A 17858-nucleotide genomic window follows, 5' to 3' on the forward strand; every position below is an offset into this window, starting at 1 on the left:
GGAGTTTGAAACACAAATCCACCGCGACTCGCAGAGGATGAAAAATCCAGAAAAAAAAATAAAACGCAGATCAGACAGTCCCCAACACACAAACACCCACAAAACTGCGAAAAAACCCGAAAAACACACACAAATTCGTAATTTTTTCACCATTTTTCATCAAATCTTTTACAAAATCATGTTGAGAAGGATGCTATCAAGGAATTACTCAAGGAAAACGGTAAATTTCTACACCTAAACACCATTTAATCCGAAAATTAGTGTTCTTGAGCAATTTTATACCCAATTCGATTTTGATGCTTTTTAGTGTAATTATACTTAAATTGTTTGTGTATTATGCTTGTATAACCTAGAGTATTTAACATGATTAGAAGCCTTAAACTTCAAATTTTGAGTAATCTAGGGTTTGTGTTCTTGAGCAATTTGGGGCTTTTTGATATAAACAGGTTTTGGCCAATTTTTGTCATGAATTATTGCTAAATTATGTAGTGTAACATGTTTAGGTAGTTAAATGATCCAAACTTTGAGCCTAAACATGATTTTTGAAAATTAAAGTGGACTTTTTCAAGTCTAAAATTCATGAACTTGATTTTTAAGAGATAATGCCATTTGAAACTTGTTTAATTGCTAATAATGATTATTTTGACATGTTATTTGAGTTGAATGCTTATGAACTTGGCGAACATTTTCGTATATGCTTATTTGAAAAAGTGTAGATTTGATAAAAATATGAAAATGAGCATAAGTTTGATATAAATTGAACATGTCATTGTAATTATTTTGATTGATGATTTTGCTGACACTAATGCATATTTGGATGCACAAAAATTGTGTTTGATGTGTTTGGCAGACTGAAAAGGGTGAATCTTCATCCCAAGCTCGCATTGCTCCTCCTGAGAATGCGGAACAACAGGATGTTGATAACTATTACAAACAAGATATACCTCATCCAGTTATGACATTTTCAGATATGCACTTGGAAAATTTGCACCCGAACTTGAGATTAGATAGACGTTGGATAGATTATCCAAAATACCAAAGGGGCTTGCATACTCTTCATTCTAAAGCTGTTGAAGTACCTAGAGTAATAGAATGGGAACCATTAGAAGCTGTAGAATTGGCCGAGCCAATTAGAGAATTACTTACACAGAGGTATGGTAATTCTACTTTTAACGATTGGGTACGATTATTCAACATGCGTAGACCTGTATATAAAGTATGGTGTGAAGAATTATTGTGTAGTATAGAAATAAATGATCGGGTAGCTAGTTTAACCGATCGATCTTTTATTAGATTTTTGTTAGGAGGTTCGATGCGCCACATGTCTCTACTAGACATGGCTCAGGCCTTACGTATATATACGCCTGAGGAGCTAGGAGGATAGACGAAAGTTTTGATACGCATGGTGTATGGAGTCAAATGACTAGCCATCACCGATTTAAAGGAGGAAATTACTCTTATTTGGATATAGATAGAGCTGAGTTAAGAGTAATTCACAGGTTTCTAGCGAACTCGATTACACAGCGAGGTAAAAATAAGGAAAAGGTAAATGAGCAAGATTTATTTTACCACATGTGTATTCGAGACCCACAAAGCGCCGTAAGTATACCTTATTGTGTGGGTTATTATTTATCAGCTATGGTTAGGGGGATGAGACCGCAAAGTATAATAGGAGGTGGTATATTTATTACATTAATTGCTGAGTATCTCGATGTGGATATAAGACAAGGGGGATTATTAATCGAAGAACCAGAACCCCACGATACAATTGGTTTAAATGTATATCATGGTGCTAAGGTTTTGAAGAGGCGAAATAACGCCGCAATAAGATATAATGGAAGACATCCACAGGTTGAGAGAAATCAACAGCCAGGTAATGTGGGAGGGAGAAATGAAATGACAGAAATGCAAAGGTTTATAGCTTCACAAGAGTATGAAAATACTAGACATTGAGCATTTGAAGATTGGCAAGTTCATCAAAACCAAATCATAGCTCATTGCCAACATATAGGGAGAAATTATATTCCTACTCCAACGCCCGTATTTCCTCCCTGGTCTATAGAGATGCAACCACCGTATCCTACTTATAACCCAGCTGAAGCATTTTATAACACATACGGTTATGCATGGAACCCCTACTGGTATCAGTAACAACCCTAGTTTATTTAGTTTTATTTATTTTATTTTTGTAATGTCACTACATTTAACACTTATATTAATATTGTAATAGTTTTTATAATTTTCTAACTTTTATTATTAGATTTTAATAATTTTTGAATGTGGGGTAATATACCAAACTTCAAAAATATGTATATATGTTTGCAGTTTATCTTATGTACACAACAGGGTAAAACAACGCATTTTCAAAGACTGGCATTAAGTTCAGCAAAAGCTACTAATTTTGACGAGAAGATGAAAAATATATGTGAAATAACAACAAGACGGAATGAACAAATAACGTGCACCATTTATCATTCAACATAAACAACAATATGTTTGGAAACTTTGGTAAAATTTAATCATTTTTCTGCGCTAATCACCCTCAATAATTTAAATTGTTACTGATTTCTTGCAAATGAGGGCATTGCAAGATCTTAAGTGTGGGAAGGGGTTAAATTCTTTCGGATTTTAAAAAATTTTACTTTAAACACTTGGTTACCATTAGAAATACTAGTAAAGCAGTAGTTGTATTAGAATCTAGTGCTCTCTGGTAATAAAGAACAGCCCTAGTCTTATATACTGACTACCCAATTCTAGTAAAATTTTTGAAAATTTTCAATTAAATGAACTCAAAATCATGTTTATACATATTTATGAACGATAAAACTAGGTGTTAGCACCGAAATTATTGTTACTTCGGAAAGGACATAAATTGAGAAACAAACTAAAATGTTAGAATTCATTTAAAATGGAATAGAGGAGAACAAAAAGGAAAAATAAAAGCCAAGTGTGGGAAAATTCACCAAGTTATTTTAAACATATGTCACATATTTCTGTAACAAATAACTGAAAATACTTTTGTTTTGGACTAAATTAACTGTTTTACCCGATTTACTGTAAAGAAAGATGGATCTACACGATGAATCAATTCCATCACTAAAAGGAAGTAAAGTCTTCCGAAAAAGAAACGCGCTTCTTGATTTAGGTCATGAAGTTGTCGTCCAGACCAGTTGTAGGTTGACGAAAAATCTTGAAAAGTCATCACTAAAATCAGCAGGAAATCCACGGACCTTAGCATAAAACAGGGTCGCCAAGTGGTCAGATTTATCCTAACCATGAGAAGGATTTATCTCGTACAATGGGGGGGCACCGTGCAAATTAGCTTGATAAGACTAATGAATCAGATCCCCAGAAAGGATAATCTCCTAAAAGATCAAAAATTAGCTTTTAAGACTGATATTACTCAATCCTAGAGATTGACCTTAAAGATTGAGAATTACAAACTCATAGAATTCAATGATATCTAAACTCGAGCTTGAACGAGAAAATATTTTGATCAAAAATTACAAACCGATTTGTTTTCTAAAAACCCATTTTCAATGCGTTCATTACCTTTGAAAGTAAAATCCTAGGAATTCACCTGGAATTCATTAGATCACCTGAACCAAATTGGGTGTCAACCGTAAGAACGGTGGTTGCATAGCATGGTCAAAGACAGGACCTTGTGCTAGACCGGAAAATTATAAGGGTGAACTTTACTATTGCTCCTACCAAGGATAGTAATTGCGTCCGACACGTTATAGACCATAATTAAAAGCATGTCAGGGGACATTGCCTTAACAGTTGCTTGTTCAACGCTTTCCTTTACAACCGGACGGTAGTTTATCGAAAGGTAATATACGGAGCAAGTATACCGGACGTGTTGCTTTCCTAATACAAGGTTAGCAAGTGGGTGACACAAAACCATAAGTTTTGAGCTAAAATTTTCAAATCTGAAACCCACCAAACCCACAAAAAGAATTTGCAAACACCGGTGAAGGGTTATTCCGGAAAACTTATCTAGGGTAAAAGCTAGATTTAATTTTCAAAAGATCAAATGTTTTCATAAAGATCCAATTTCCTTAAGGATCTAATTTTTTATAGTCATGTGGGACTATAAACCATAACGTTACTACCATTGTTTATACCGCCATATAGAAATCACTGATGTACAAAGTGTGAAGAATAAAGAAGTGATTCTAGTATTTCAAGACTATATTGCTTGAGGACAAGCAACGCTCAAGTGTGAGAATATTTGATAATGCTAAAAACGAACATATATTTCATAGCATTATCCCTCAAGAAAGACAAGCTTTTAGTTGCAATTGTTCTATTTACAAGTGATATTCGTTTAAATAATAAAAGGTGAAGACAAAAGACAGATTCGACGAATTGAAGACGCAAACGACCAAAAAGCTCAAAAGTACAAAATACAATCAAAGAGGTTCCATTTATTGATAAGAAACGTCTCAGAATTACAAGAGTACAAGATACAAAATGCAAAGTACAAGATATTAAATTGTACGCAAGGACGTTCGAAAATCCGGAACCGGGACCAGAGTCAACTCTCAACGCTCGACGCAACGGACTAAAAATTACAAGTCAACTATGCACATGAATATAATATAATATATAATTAATTCTTAAAATTAATATATATATTATATTATATTTAAAAACCGTCGGCAAGAAAGGATCCAAAATGGAGTGAGCTGTAAAATCAAACTCCGCGACTCGCGGAGTTTGAAGGGGAAAAATGCCGCAAGTCGCGGAGCCCCAAATTATGAAACTGCCTATAAAGCTCGCGCATTCTGATCGTAAAAAAATATCCATAAAATCAATCTCTCTCTATATATGTATACGTAAATATTTATATTTATATTGTAATTTTAATTTTAATTCTAATAATAAGGGTATGTTAGCGAATGTTGTAAGGGTGTAAGTCGAAATTCTGTCCGTGTAAATGCTACGCTATTTTTAATCATTGTAAGTTATGTTCAACCTTTTTAATTTAATGTATCATAGCTAAGTTATTATTATGCTTATTTAATCTGAAGTAATCATGATGTTGGGCTAAAAATATTAAAATTGGGTAATTGGGCTTTGTACCATAATTGGGGTTTGGATAAAAGAAGGACACTTGTGGAAATTAGACTATGGACTATTAATGGGTTTTATATTAACTAAACAATACCTTGTTAATTTAATATACAAACTTATAATTTGACGTATTTATATATAACCACATACGCTTGACTGGGTATGGTGGGCGGGATATCTATAAATACCAATAATTATTCATTTTACCGGATACGGAACTGGATTAATAGTTAATAGACTTGTTGAAACAGGGGTGAATTACATTCAAGGGTAATTGGTGTAATTGTTAACAAAGTAGTAAAACCTTGGTTTACACGCAGTCGATAACCTGGTGTATTCATTAAACAAAGTATTAAAACCTTGTTACAATTCGAATCCCCAATTAGTTGGAATATTTGACTTCGGGAATAAGAATAATTTGACGAAGGCTTTCGCTCTTTATATTTATGACTGATGGACTATTATGGATAAATTCGTATGGACATATTAAATAATCCAGGACAAAGAACAATTAACCCATGGGAATAAACTAAAATCAACACGTCAAACATCATGATTACGGAAGTTTAAATAAGCATAATTCCTTTATTTTCATATTTAATTGCACTTCTAATTATTGCACTTTTATTTATTGTTATTGTATTTAATTGCACTTTTATTTGTTGTTATTGTATTTAATTGCACTTTTAATTATCGTACTTTTTAATTATCGCAATTTTATTTTATCGCACTTTTATTTATCGCAATTTCATTATCGTTATTTACTTTACACTTTAAATTAAGTTATATTTATTTTTATTATTTTACATTAGGTTTTAACTGCGACTATAGTTTTAAAAATCGACAAACCGGTCATTAAACGGTAAAAACCCCCCTTTATAATAATATTACTTATATATATATATTTGTATTTTTATAAAGTAAAACTAATATAGCGTTAAGGTTTGTTTAAAGATTTCCTGTGGAACGAACCGGACTTACTAAAAACTACACTACTGTACGATTAGGTACACTGCCTATAAGTGTTGTAGCAAGGTTTAAGTATATCCATTCTATAAATAAATAAATATCTTGTGTAAAATTGTAGCATATTTAATAGTATTTCCTAGTAAAATTTAATAGTATTTTATACCCCTTAGCTTTAACTATCAGTCGGGCTGTAGACTAGACTCTAATGCACCCTAAGATCCACGGGTTGACCACATTAAGCCTGCCTAGTTCCCTACAACCAGAGCTCTGATACCAAATGTGATGGCCCCATCAAAACACTTAACGGCTCCGTCACTTGGTCCCACAGCTTGATCGAACTTAAATGAATTTAATAAATGACATTGCATTCTTTTATAACAAAAGTTTCCCAAAAAGGAAAGCATACCAAAATATGTAGTTTAAAAGTAACCCAACATATTAATAATCCAAAGTTGACACAAAAACATTGTCAACAACCCACAAGTATTAATTATTCAAAAACCGAATGCAAGCCAAAGTTTCATAAATTGTTTCATAAAAATCTGCTCAAATGCATGCAGACTCTTCTAAACACAGCGGAAGCGTCACATAAACTCAAGTACCTGTGAAAACATGCGAGTAAACTGTTAACACAAAGGTTGAGTGAATTATAGGTTTAAATAATTGAATAAACTTTAGACCACAAGATTTAAAAATGTTAGAAAACATTAAACATTATTCCATTATCAATGAGCCACCTGGTAACCACTTAACCCTTTATTTACCCTTGCCAAACACAATAAAATATACACTGGACAGTGTATCTACAACAAAATACGAAGTACTAAACATTCCGATTATAAATTGCTAGCGCGACTAGCTCGAAATGGGGTTGTCAAACCCGATAGATCTATCCGTAGGATTCGCGTTCACCTGTAGAAACCAATGATTACAGTTACCAGACTAGGGAATATTTTTGTCCAACTCACAATGAATAAATTAAATTTAATTGTCACTTGTGTCTAAACGTGAATAAAATGCATGTAATCACTGAAATGTCCCGTTCTTATTGATTAAAAACGTTCCATATTAATTGATTTCGTTGCGAGGTTTTGACCTCTATATGAGACGTTTTTCAAAGACTGCATTCATTTTAAAACAAACCATAACCTTTATTTCATCAATAAAGGTTTAAAAAGCTTTACGTAGATGATCAAATAATGATAATCTAAAATATCCTGTTTACACACGACCATTACATAATGGTTTACAATACAAATAAGTTACAACAAAATAAGTTTCTTGAATGCAGTTTTTACACAATATCATACAAGCATGGACTCCAAATCTCGTCCTTATTTAAGTATGCGATAGCGGAAGCTCTTAATAATCACCTGAGAATAAACATGCTTAAAACGTCAACAAAAAATGTTGGTGAGTTATAGGTTTAACCTATATATTATCAAATCATAATAATAGACCACAAGATTTCATATTTCAATACACATCCCATACATAGAGATAAAAATCATTCATATGGTGAACACCTGGTAACCAACATTAACAAGATGCATATTTAAGAATATCCCCATCATTCCGGGACACCCTTCGGATATGATATAAATTTCGAAGTACTAAAGCATCCGGTACTTTGGATGGGGTTTGTTAGGCTCAATAGATCTATCTTTAGGATTCGCGTCAATTAGGGTGTCTGTTCCCTAATTCTTAGATTACCAGACTTAATAAAAAGGGGCATATTCGATTTCGATAATTCAACCATAGAATGTAGTTTCACGTACTTGTGTCTATTTTGTAAATCATTTATAAAACCTGCATGTATTCTCATCCCAAAAATATTAGATTTTAAAAGTGGGACTATAACTCACTTTCACAGATTTTTACTTCGTCGGGAAGTAAGACTTGGCCACTAGTTGATTCACGAACCTATAACAATATATACATATATATCAAAGTATGTTCAAAATATATTTACAACACTTTTAATATATTTTGATGTTTTAAGTTTATTAAGTCAGCTGTCCTCGTTAGTAACCTACAACTAGTTGTCCACAGTTAGATGTACAGAAATAAATCGATAAATATTATCTTGAATCAATCCACGACCCAGTGTATACGTATCTCAGTATTGATCACAACTCAAACTATATATATTTTGGAATCAACCTCAACCCTGTATAGCTAACTCCAACATTCACATATAGAGTGTCTATGGTTGTTCCGAAATATATATAGATGTGTCAACATGATAGGTCGAAACATTGTATACGTGTCTATGGTATCTCAAGATTACATAATATACAATACAAGTTGATTAAGTTATGGTTGGAATAGATTTGTTACCAATTTTCACGTAGCTAAAATGAGAAAAATTATCCAATCTTGTTTTACCCATAACTTCTTTATTTTAAATCCGTTTTGAGTGAATCAAATTGCTATGGTTTTATATTGAACTCTATTTTATGAATCTAAACAGAAAAAGTATAGGTTTATAGACGGAAAAATAAGTTACAAGTCGTTTTTGTAAAGGTATTCATTTCAGTCGAAAGAACGACGTCTAGATGACCATTTTAGAAAACATACTTCCACTTTGAGTTTAACCATAATTTTTGGATATAGTTTCATGTTCATAATAAAAATCATTTTCTCAGAATAACAACTTTTAAATCAAAGTTTATCATAGCTTTTAATTAACTAACCCAAAACAGCCCGCGGTGTTACTACTACAGCGTAAATCCGATTTTACGGTATTTTTCGTGTTTCCAGGTTTTAAATCATTCAGTTAGCATATCATATAGATATAGAACATGTGTTTAGTTGATTTTAAAAGTCAAGTTAGAAGGATTAACTTTTATTTGCGAACAAGTTTAGAATTAACTAAACTATGTTCTAGTGATTACAAGTTTAAACCTTCGAATAAGATAGCTTTATATGTATGAATCGAATGATGTTATGAACATCATTACTACCTTAGGTTCCTTGGATAAACCTACTGGAAAAGAGAAAAAATGGATCTAGCTTCAACGGATCCTTGGATGGCTCGAAGTTCTTGAAGCAGAATCATGACACGAAAACAAGTTCAAGTAAAATCATCACTTGAAATAAGATTGTTATAGTTATAGAAATTGAACCAAAATTTGAATATGATTATTACCTTGTATTAGAATAATAACCTACTGTAAGAAACAAAGATTTCTTGAGGTTGGATGATCACCTTACAAGATTGGAAGTGAGCTAGCAAACTTGAAAGTATTCTTGATTTTATGTAACTAGAACTTGTAGAATTTATGAAGAACACTTAGAACTTGAAGATAGAACTTGAGAGAGATCAATTAGATGAAGAAAATTGAAGAATAAAAGTGTTTTTAGGTGTTTTTGGTCGTTGGTGTATGGATTAGATATAAAGGATATGTAATTTTGTTTTCATGTAAATAAGTCATGAATGATTACTCATATTTTTGTAATTTTATGAGATATTTCATGCTAGTTGCCAAATGATGGTTCCCACATGTGTTAGGTGACTCACATGGGCTTCTAAGAGCTAATCATTGGAGTGTATATACCAATAGTACATACATCTAAAAGCTGTGTATTGTACGAGTACGAATACGGGTGCATACGAGTAGAATTGTTGATGAAACTGAACGAGGATGTAATTGTAAGAATTTTTGTTAAGTAGAAGTATTTTGATAAGTGTATTGAAGTCTTTCAAAAGTGTATAAATACATATTAAAACACTACATGTATATACATTTTAACTGAGTCGTTAAGTCATCGTTAGTCGTTATATGTAAGTGTTGTTTTGAAACCTTTAGGTTAACGATCTTGTTAAATGTTGTTAACCCAATGTTTATAATATCAAATGAGATTTTATATTATTATATTATCATGATATTATCATGTATGAATATCTCTTAATATGATATATATACATTAAATGTCTTTACAACGATAATCGTTACATATATGTCTCGTTTAAAAATCATTAAGTTAGTAGTCTTGTTTTTACATATGTAGTTCATTGTTAATATACTTAATGATATGTTTACTTATCATAGTATCATGTTAACTATATATATATCCATATATATGTCATCATATAGTTTTTACAAGTTTTAACGTTCGTGAATCACCGGTCAACTTGGGTGGTCAATTGTCTATATGAAACATATTTCAATTAATCAAGTCTTAACAAGTTTGATTGCTTAACATATTGGAAACATTTAATCATGTAAATATCAATCTTAATTAATATATATAAACATGGAAAAGTTCGGGTCACTACAGTACCTACCCGTTAAATAAATTTCGTCCCGAAATTTTAAGCTGTTGAAGGTGTTGACGAATCTTCTGGAAATAGATGCGGGTATTTCTTCTTCATCTGATCTTCATGCTCCCAGGTGAACTCAGGTCCTCTACAAGCATTCCATTGAACCTTAACAATTGGTATCTTGTTTTGCTTAAGTCTTTTAACCTCACGATCCATTATTTCGACGGTTTCTTCAATGAATTGAAGTTTTTCGTTGATTTGGATTTCATCTAACGGAATAGTGAGATCTTCTTTAGCAAAACATTTCTTCAAATTCGAGACGTGGAAAGTGTTATGTACAGCCGCGAGTTGTTGAGGTAACTCAAGTCGGTAAGCTACTGGTCCGACACGATCAATAATCTTGAATGGTCCAATATACCTTGGATTTAATTTCCCTCGTTTACCAAATCGAACAACGCCTTTCCAAGGTGCAACTTTAAGCATGACCATCTCTCCAATTTCAAATTCTATATCTTTTCTTTTAATGTCAGCGTAGCTCTTTTGTCGACTTTGGGCGGTTTTCAACCGTTGTTGAATTTGGATGATCTTCTCGGTAGTTTCTTGTATAATCTCTGGACCCGTAATTTGTCTATCCCCCACTTTACTCCAACAAATCGGAGACCTGCACTTTCTACCATAAAGTGCTTCAAACGGCGCCATCTCAATGCTTGAATGGTAGCTGTTGTTGTAGGAAAATTCTGCTAACGGTAGATGTCGATCCCAACTGTTTCCGAAATCAATAACACATGCTCGTAGCATGTCTTCAAGTGTTTGTATCATCCTTTCGCTCTGCCCATCAGTTTGTGGATGATAGGCAGTACTCATATCTAGACGAGTTCCTAATGCTTGCTGTAATGTCTGCCAGAATCTTGAAATAAATCTGCCATCCCTATCAGAGATAATAGAGATTGGTATTCCATGTCTGGAGACGACTTCCTTCAAATACAGTCGTGCTAACTTCTCCATCTTGTCATCTTCTCTTATTAGCAGGAAGTGTGCTGATTTGGTGAGACGATCAACTATTACCCAAATAGTATCAAAACCACTTGCAGTCCTTGGCAATTTAGTGATGAAATCCATGGTAATGTTTTTCCATTTCCATTCCGGAATTTCGGGTTGTTGAAGTAGACCTGATGGTTTCTGATGCTCAGCTTTGACCTTAGAACACATCAAACATTCTCCTACGTATTTAGCAACATCGGCTTTCATACCCGGCCACCAAAAATGTTTCTTGAGATCCTTGTACATCTTCCCCGTTCCAGGATGTATTGAGTATCTGGTTTTATGAGCTTCTCTAAGTACCATTTCTCTCATATCTCCAAATTTTGGTACCCAAATCCTTTCAGCCCTATACCGGGTTCCGTCTTCCCGAATATTAAGATGCTTCTCCGATCCTTTGGGTATTTCATCCTTTAAATTTCCCTCTTTTAAAACTCCTTGTTGCGCCTCCTTTATTTGAGTAGTAAGGTTATTATGAATCATTATATTCATAGATTTTACTCGAATGGGTTCTCTGTCCTTCCTGCTCAAGGCATCGGCTACCACATTTGCCTTCCCCGGGTGGTAACGAATCTCAAAGTCGTAATCATTCAACAATTCAATCCACCTACGCTGCCTCATATTCAGTTGTTTCTGATTAAATATGTGTTGAAGACTTTTGTGGTCGGTATATATAATACTTTTGACCCCATATAAGTAGTGCCTCCAAGTCTTTAATGCAAAAACAACGCGCCTAATTCCAAATCATGCGTCGTATAATTTTGTTCGTGAATCTTCAATTGTCTAGACGCATAAGCAATCACCTTCGTTCGTTGCATTAATACACAACCGAGACCTTGCTTTGATGCGTCACAATAAATCACAAAATCATCATTCCCTTCAGGCAATGACAATATAGGTGCCGTAGTTAGCTTTTTCTTCAATAACTGAAACGCTTTCTCTTGTTCATCATTCCATTCAAATTTCTTCCCTTTATGCGTTAATGCAGTCAAGGGTTTTGCTATTCTGGAAAAGTCTTGGATGAACCTTCTGTAGTAACCAGCTAGTCCTAAAAACTGGCGTATGTGTTTCAGAGTTTTTGGGGTTTCCCACTTTTCAACAGTTTCTATCTTTGCCAGATCCACCTTAATACCTTCTTTGTTCACTATGTGACCGAGGAATTGAACTTCTTCCAACCAAAATGCACACTTTGAAAACTTAGCGTACAATTCTTCCTTCCTCAATACTTCTAACACCTTTCTTAAATGTTCACTGTGTTCTTGGTCATTCTTTGAGTAAATAAGTATGTCATCAATGAAAACAATAACAAACTTGTCAAGGTATGGTCCACACACTCGGTTCATAAGGTCCATGAATACAGCTGGTGCTTTAGTTAAACCAAACGGCATGACCATAAACTCGTAATGACCGTAACGTGTTCTGAAAGCAGTCTTTGGAATATCATCTTCTTTCACTCGCATTTGATGATACCCGAAACGTAAGTCAATCTTTGAATAAACAGACGAGCCTTGTAGTTGATCAAATAAGTCGTCGATTCTTGGTAGTGGGTAGCGGTTCTTGATGGTAAGTTTGTTCAACTCTCGGTAGTCGATACACAACCTGAATGTACCATCTTTCTTCTTGACAAACAAAACAGGAGCTCCCCACGGTGATGTGCTTGGTCGAATGAAACCACGCTCTAAAAGTTCTTGTAATTGGCTTTGCAGTTCTTTCATCTCGCTGGGTGCGAGTCTGTAAGGAGCACGAGCTATTGGTGCAGCTCCTGGTACAAGATCTATTTGAAATTCAACGGATCGATGTGGGGGTAATCCCGGTAATTCTTTCGGAAATACATCGGGAAATTCTTTTGCAATGGGAACATCATTGATGCTCTTTTCTTCAGTTTGTACTTTCTCGACGTGTGCTAGAATAGCATAGCAACCTTTTCTTATTAGTTTTTGTGCCTTCAAATTACTAATAAGATGTAGCTTCGTGTTGCCCTTTTCTCCGTACACCATTAAGGGTTTTCCTTTTTCTCGTATAATGCGAATTGCATTTTCGTAACAAACGATCTCTGCTTTCACTTCTTTCAACCAGTCCATACCGATTATCACATCAAAACTACCTAACTCTACTGGTATCAAATCAATCTTAAATGTTTCGCTAACCAGTTTAATTTCTCGATTCCGACATATATTATCTGCTGAAATTAATTTACCATTTGCTAATTCAAGTAAAAATTTACTATCCAAAGGCGTCAATGGACAACTTAATTTAGCACAAAAATCTCTACTCATATAGCTTCTATCCACACCCGAATCAAATAAAACGTAAGCAGATTTATTGTCAATAAGAAACGTACCCGTAACAAGCTCCGGGTCTTCCTGTGCCTCTGCTGCATTAATATTGAAAACTCTTCCGCGGCCTTGTCCATTCGTATTCTCCTGGTTCGGGCAATTTCTAATAATGTGGCCCGGTTTTCCACATTTATAACAAACTACATTGGCATAACTTGCTCCGACACTACTTGCTCCGCCATTACTCATTCCGACACCATTTGTTCCTTTCGTTCTATTAACCCCTTGTCCGTAGACCTCACACTTCACCGCGCTATGACCATTTCTTTTACACTTGTTGCAAAATTTGGTGCAGAACCCCGAGTGATACTTTTCACACCTTTGGCATAGCTGCTTCTGATTGTTGTTGTTGTTGCGGTTATTATTGTTGTTGGGATGATTGTTGTACTTGTTGTTGTTGTTGTTGTTGTTGTTGTTGTTGGGCCGTTTGTTGTAGTTGCGATTGATGTTGCGATTGTTGGGATAATTGTTGTGATTATTGTTGTAATTGCTGTTGTTGTTGTATTGGTGATTCTTATCACCGTTTTCCTCCCACTTTCTTTTTACTTGCTTCACATTGGCCTCTTCAGCAGTCTGTTCTTTAATTCTTTCTTCAATATGGTTCACTAGTTTGTGAGCCATTCTACATGCCTGTTGTATGGAGGCGGGCTCGTGTGAACTTATATCTTCTTGGATTCTTTCCGGTAATCCTTTCACAAACGCGTCGATCTTCTCTTCCTCATCTTCGAATGCTCCCGGACACAATAGGCACAATTCTGTGAATCGTCTTTCGTACGTGGTAATATCAAAGCCTTGGGTTCGTAACCCTCTAAGTTCTGTCTTGAGCTTATTGACCTCGGTTCTGGGACGGTACTTCTCGTTCATTAAGTGCTTGAATGCTGACCACGGTAGTGCGTACGCATCGTCTTGTCCCACTTGCTCTAGATAGGTATTCCACCATGTTAACGTAGAACCTGTGAAGGTATGCGTAGCGTACTTCACTTTGTCCTCTTCAGTACACTTACTTATGGCAAACACCGATTCGACCTTCTCGGTCCACCGTTTCAATCTGATCGGTCCTTCGGTTCCATCAAATTCCAAAGGTTTGCAGGCAGTGAATTCTTTGTAGGTACATCCTACACGATTTCCTGTACTGCTAGATGCAAGGTTATTGTTGGTATGTAGCGCATCCTATACTGTGGCTATGTTTGAAGCTAGAAAAGTACGGAATTCCTCTTCATTCATATTCACGGTGTGTCGAGTAGTCGGTGCCATTTCCTTCAAAATAGTCAAATGGAACAAGTTAATCATACAGAATATTAAGAGTAGTTAATAGTATTTCGTAGCATAATATGAACTCATTTATAAAAGCTTTTTCTTCATATTAGCGTTTTATAAGTTTAAATTCGGGTAGTACCTACCCGTTAAGTTCATACTTAGTAGCTAATATACAATTTAACTACTACAATTCTATATGAAAAACTGATTATAATAATATTTCGCGTTCAAACTTTTACACAATATTTTACAAACTTATAATACCGCTTATTTTACATATAGCATGAAATATAGCACACAATAAATTTGATACAAGATGGTTGTGAAGATAATTCTAGCTAGTACACAAGTCGTTCAGCAAAGGCAATAAAGACACGTAATTCATACGTCCAGAAACAAGTCATGCATTCTGGTTTTACTAGGATTACTTCCAATCCTTGGTCTTGTGGAACATAACCGTTATGGCCATTGATAAGACAGCGTGTTGTAACGTCGTCAAAGGGACGAGGGTTACGTAATGTCCAACAGTCCCGTAACAATCTAAAAACCTCATTTCTTACCCCAATTACCGACTCCGTCACTTGTGGGAACGTTTTATTTAATAGTTGTAGCCCGATGTTCTTGTTCTCACTTTGGTGAGAAGCGAACATTACTAATCCGTAAGCATAACATGCTTCTTTATGTTGCATGTTAGCCGCTTTTTCTAAATCACGAAGTCCAATATTCGGATATATTGAGTCAAAATAATTTCTTAACCCATTGCGTAAAATAGCATTTGGGTTCCCCGCAATATATGCGTCAAAGTAAACACATCGTAACTTATGGATTTTCCAATGTGATATCCCCCATCTTTCGAACGAAAGCCTTTTATAAACCAAGGCATTCTTGGAACGTTCTTCGAATGTCTTACAATCTGATCTCGCCTTAAATAGTTATGCCGAAGAATTCTGACCGACTCTAGACAAGATTTCTACAATCATGTCTCCGGGTAGGTCTCTTAAAATATTGGGTTGTCTATCCATTTTGTATTTTTATACTGTAAAATAGACAAGTGTTAGATTCATAAAAAAAATACTTATTAATACAAGCAATTTTTACATATATCATAAAGCATAAGCACACTATATTACATATATTACACCACACGAATACAACTATCTTATTCCGACTCGCTTGTTTCTTCTTCTTCGATTTTGGTTCATTTTGCCAAGTTTCTAGGGATATATGATGTTCCCCTAATACGAGCCGTCGTTTTCCACATTGGTTTAGAAAAACCTGGTGGTTTAGAGGTTCCCGGGTCATTGTTACAACTTAAGGACTTCGGGGGTTGACGATACATATAAAGTTCATCGGGGTTGGAATTAGATTTCTCTATTTTTATGCCCTTTCCCTTATTATTTTCTTTTGCCTTTTTAAATTCAGTTGGGGTAATTTCTATAACATCATCGGAATTCTCGTCGAAATCCAATTCATCGGAGAATTGGTAATCCTCCCAATATTTTGCTTCCTTGGCGGAAACACCATTGACCATAATTAACCTTGGTCGGTTGGTTGAGGATTTTCTTTTACTTAACCGTTTTATTATTTCCCCCACCGGTTCTATTTATTCATTCGGTTCCGATTCTTCTTCCGGTTCCGATTCTTCTTCCGGTTCCGACTCTTCTTCCGGTTCCTTTTCGGGAACTTGTGAATCAGTCCACGAATCATTCCAATTTACATTTGACTCTTCATTATTATTAGGTGAGTCAATGGGACTTGTTCTAGAGGTAGACATCTATCACATAATATCAAACGCGTTAAGAGATTAATATATCACATAATATTCACATGTTAAAAATATATAGTTTCCAACAAAATTTGTTAAGCAATCATTTTTCAAGTAAACACGGTCGAAGTCCAGACTCACTAATGCTTCCTAACAAACTCGATAAGACACACTAATGCAAAATTCTGGTTCTCTAAGACCAATGCTCTGATACCAACTGAAATGTCCCGTTCTTATTGATTAAAATTGTTCCATATTAATTGATTTCGTTGCGAGGTTTTGACCTCTATATGAGACGTTTTTAAAAGACTGCATTCATTTTAAAACAAACCATAACCTTTATTTCATCAATAAAGGTTTAAAAAGCTTTACGTAAATTATCAAATAATGATAATCTAAAATATCCTGTTTACACACGACCATTACATAATGGTTTACAATACAAATATGTTACAACAAAATAAGTTTCTTGAATGCAGTTTTTACACAATATCATACAAGCATGGACTCCAAATCTCGTCCTTATTTAAGTATGCGACAGTGGAAGCTCTTAATAATCACCTGAGAATAAACATGCTTAAAACGTCAACAAAAAATGTTGGTGAGTTATAGGTTTAACCTATATATTATCAAATCATAATAATAGACCACAAGATTTCATATTTCAATACACATCCCATACATAGAGATAAAAATCATTCATATGGTGAACACCTGGTAACCGACATTAACAAGATGCATATTTAAGAATATCCCCATCATTCCGGGACACCCTTCGGATATGATATAAATTTCAAAGTACTAAAGCATCCGGTACTTTGGATGGGGTTTGTTAGGCCCAATAGATCTATCTTTAGGATTCGCGTCAATTAGGGTGTCTGTTCCCTAATTCTTAGATTACCAGACTTAATAAAAAGGGGCATATTCGATTTTGATAATTCAACCATAGAATGTAGTTTCACGTACTTGTGTCTATTTTGTAAATCATTTATAAAACCTGCATGTATTCTCATCCCAAAAATATTAGATTTTAAAAGTGAGACTATAACTCACTTTCACAGATTTTTACTTCGTCGGGAAGTAAGACTTGGCCACTGGTTGATTCACGAACCTATAACAATATATACATATATATAAAAGTATGTTC

This window comes from Rutidosis leptorrhynchoides, chromosome 4 (assembly GCF_046630445.1).
Source record: "Rutidosis leptorrhynchoides isolate AG116_Rl617_1_P2 chromosome 4, CSIRO_AGI_Rlap_v1, whole genome shotgun sequence".
Classification (NCBI taxonomy): Eukaryota; Viridiplantae; Streptophyta; class Magnoliopsida; order Asterales; family Asteraceae; genus Rutidosis; species Rutidosis leptorrhynchoides.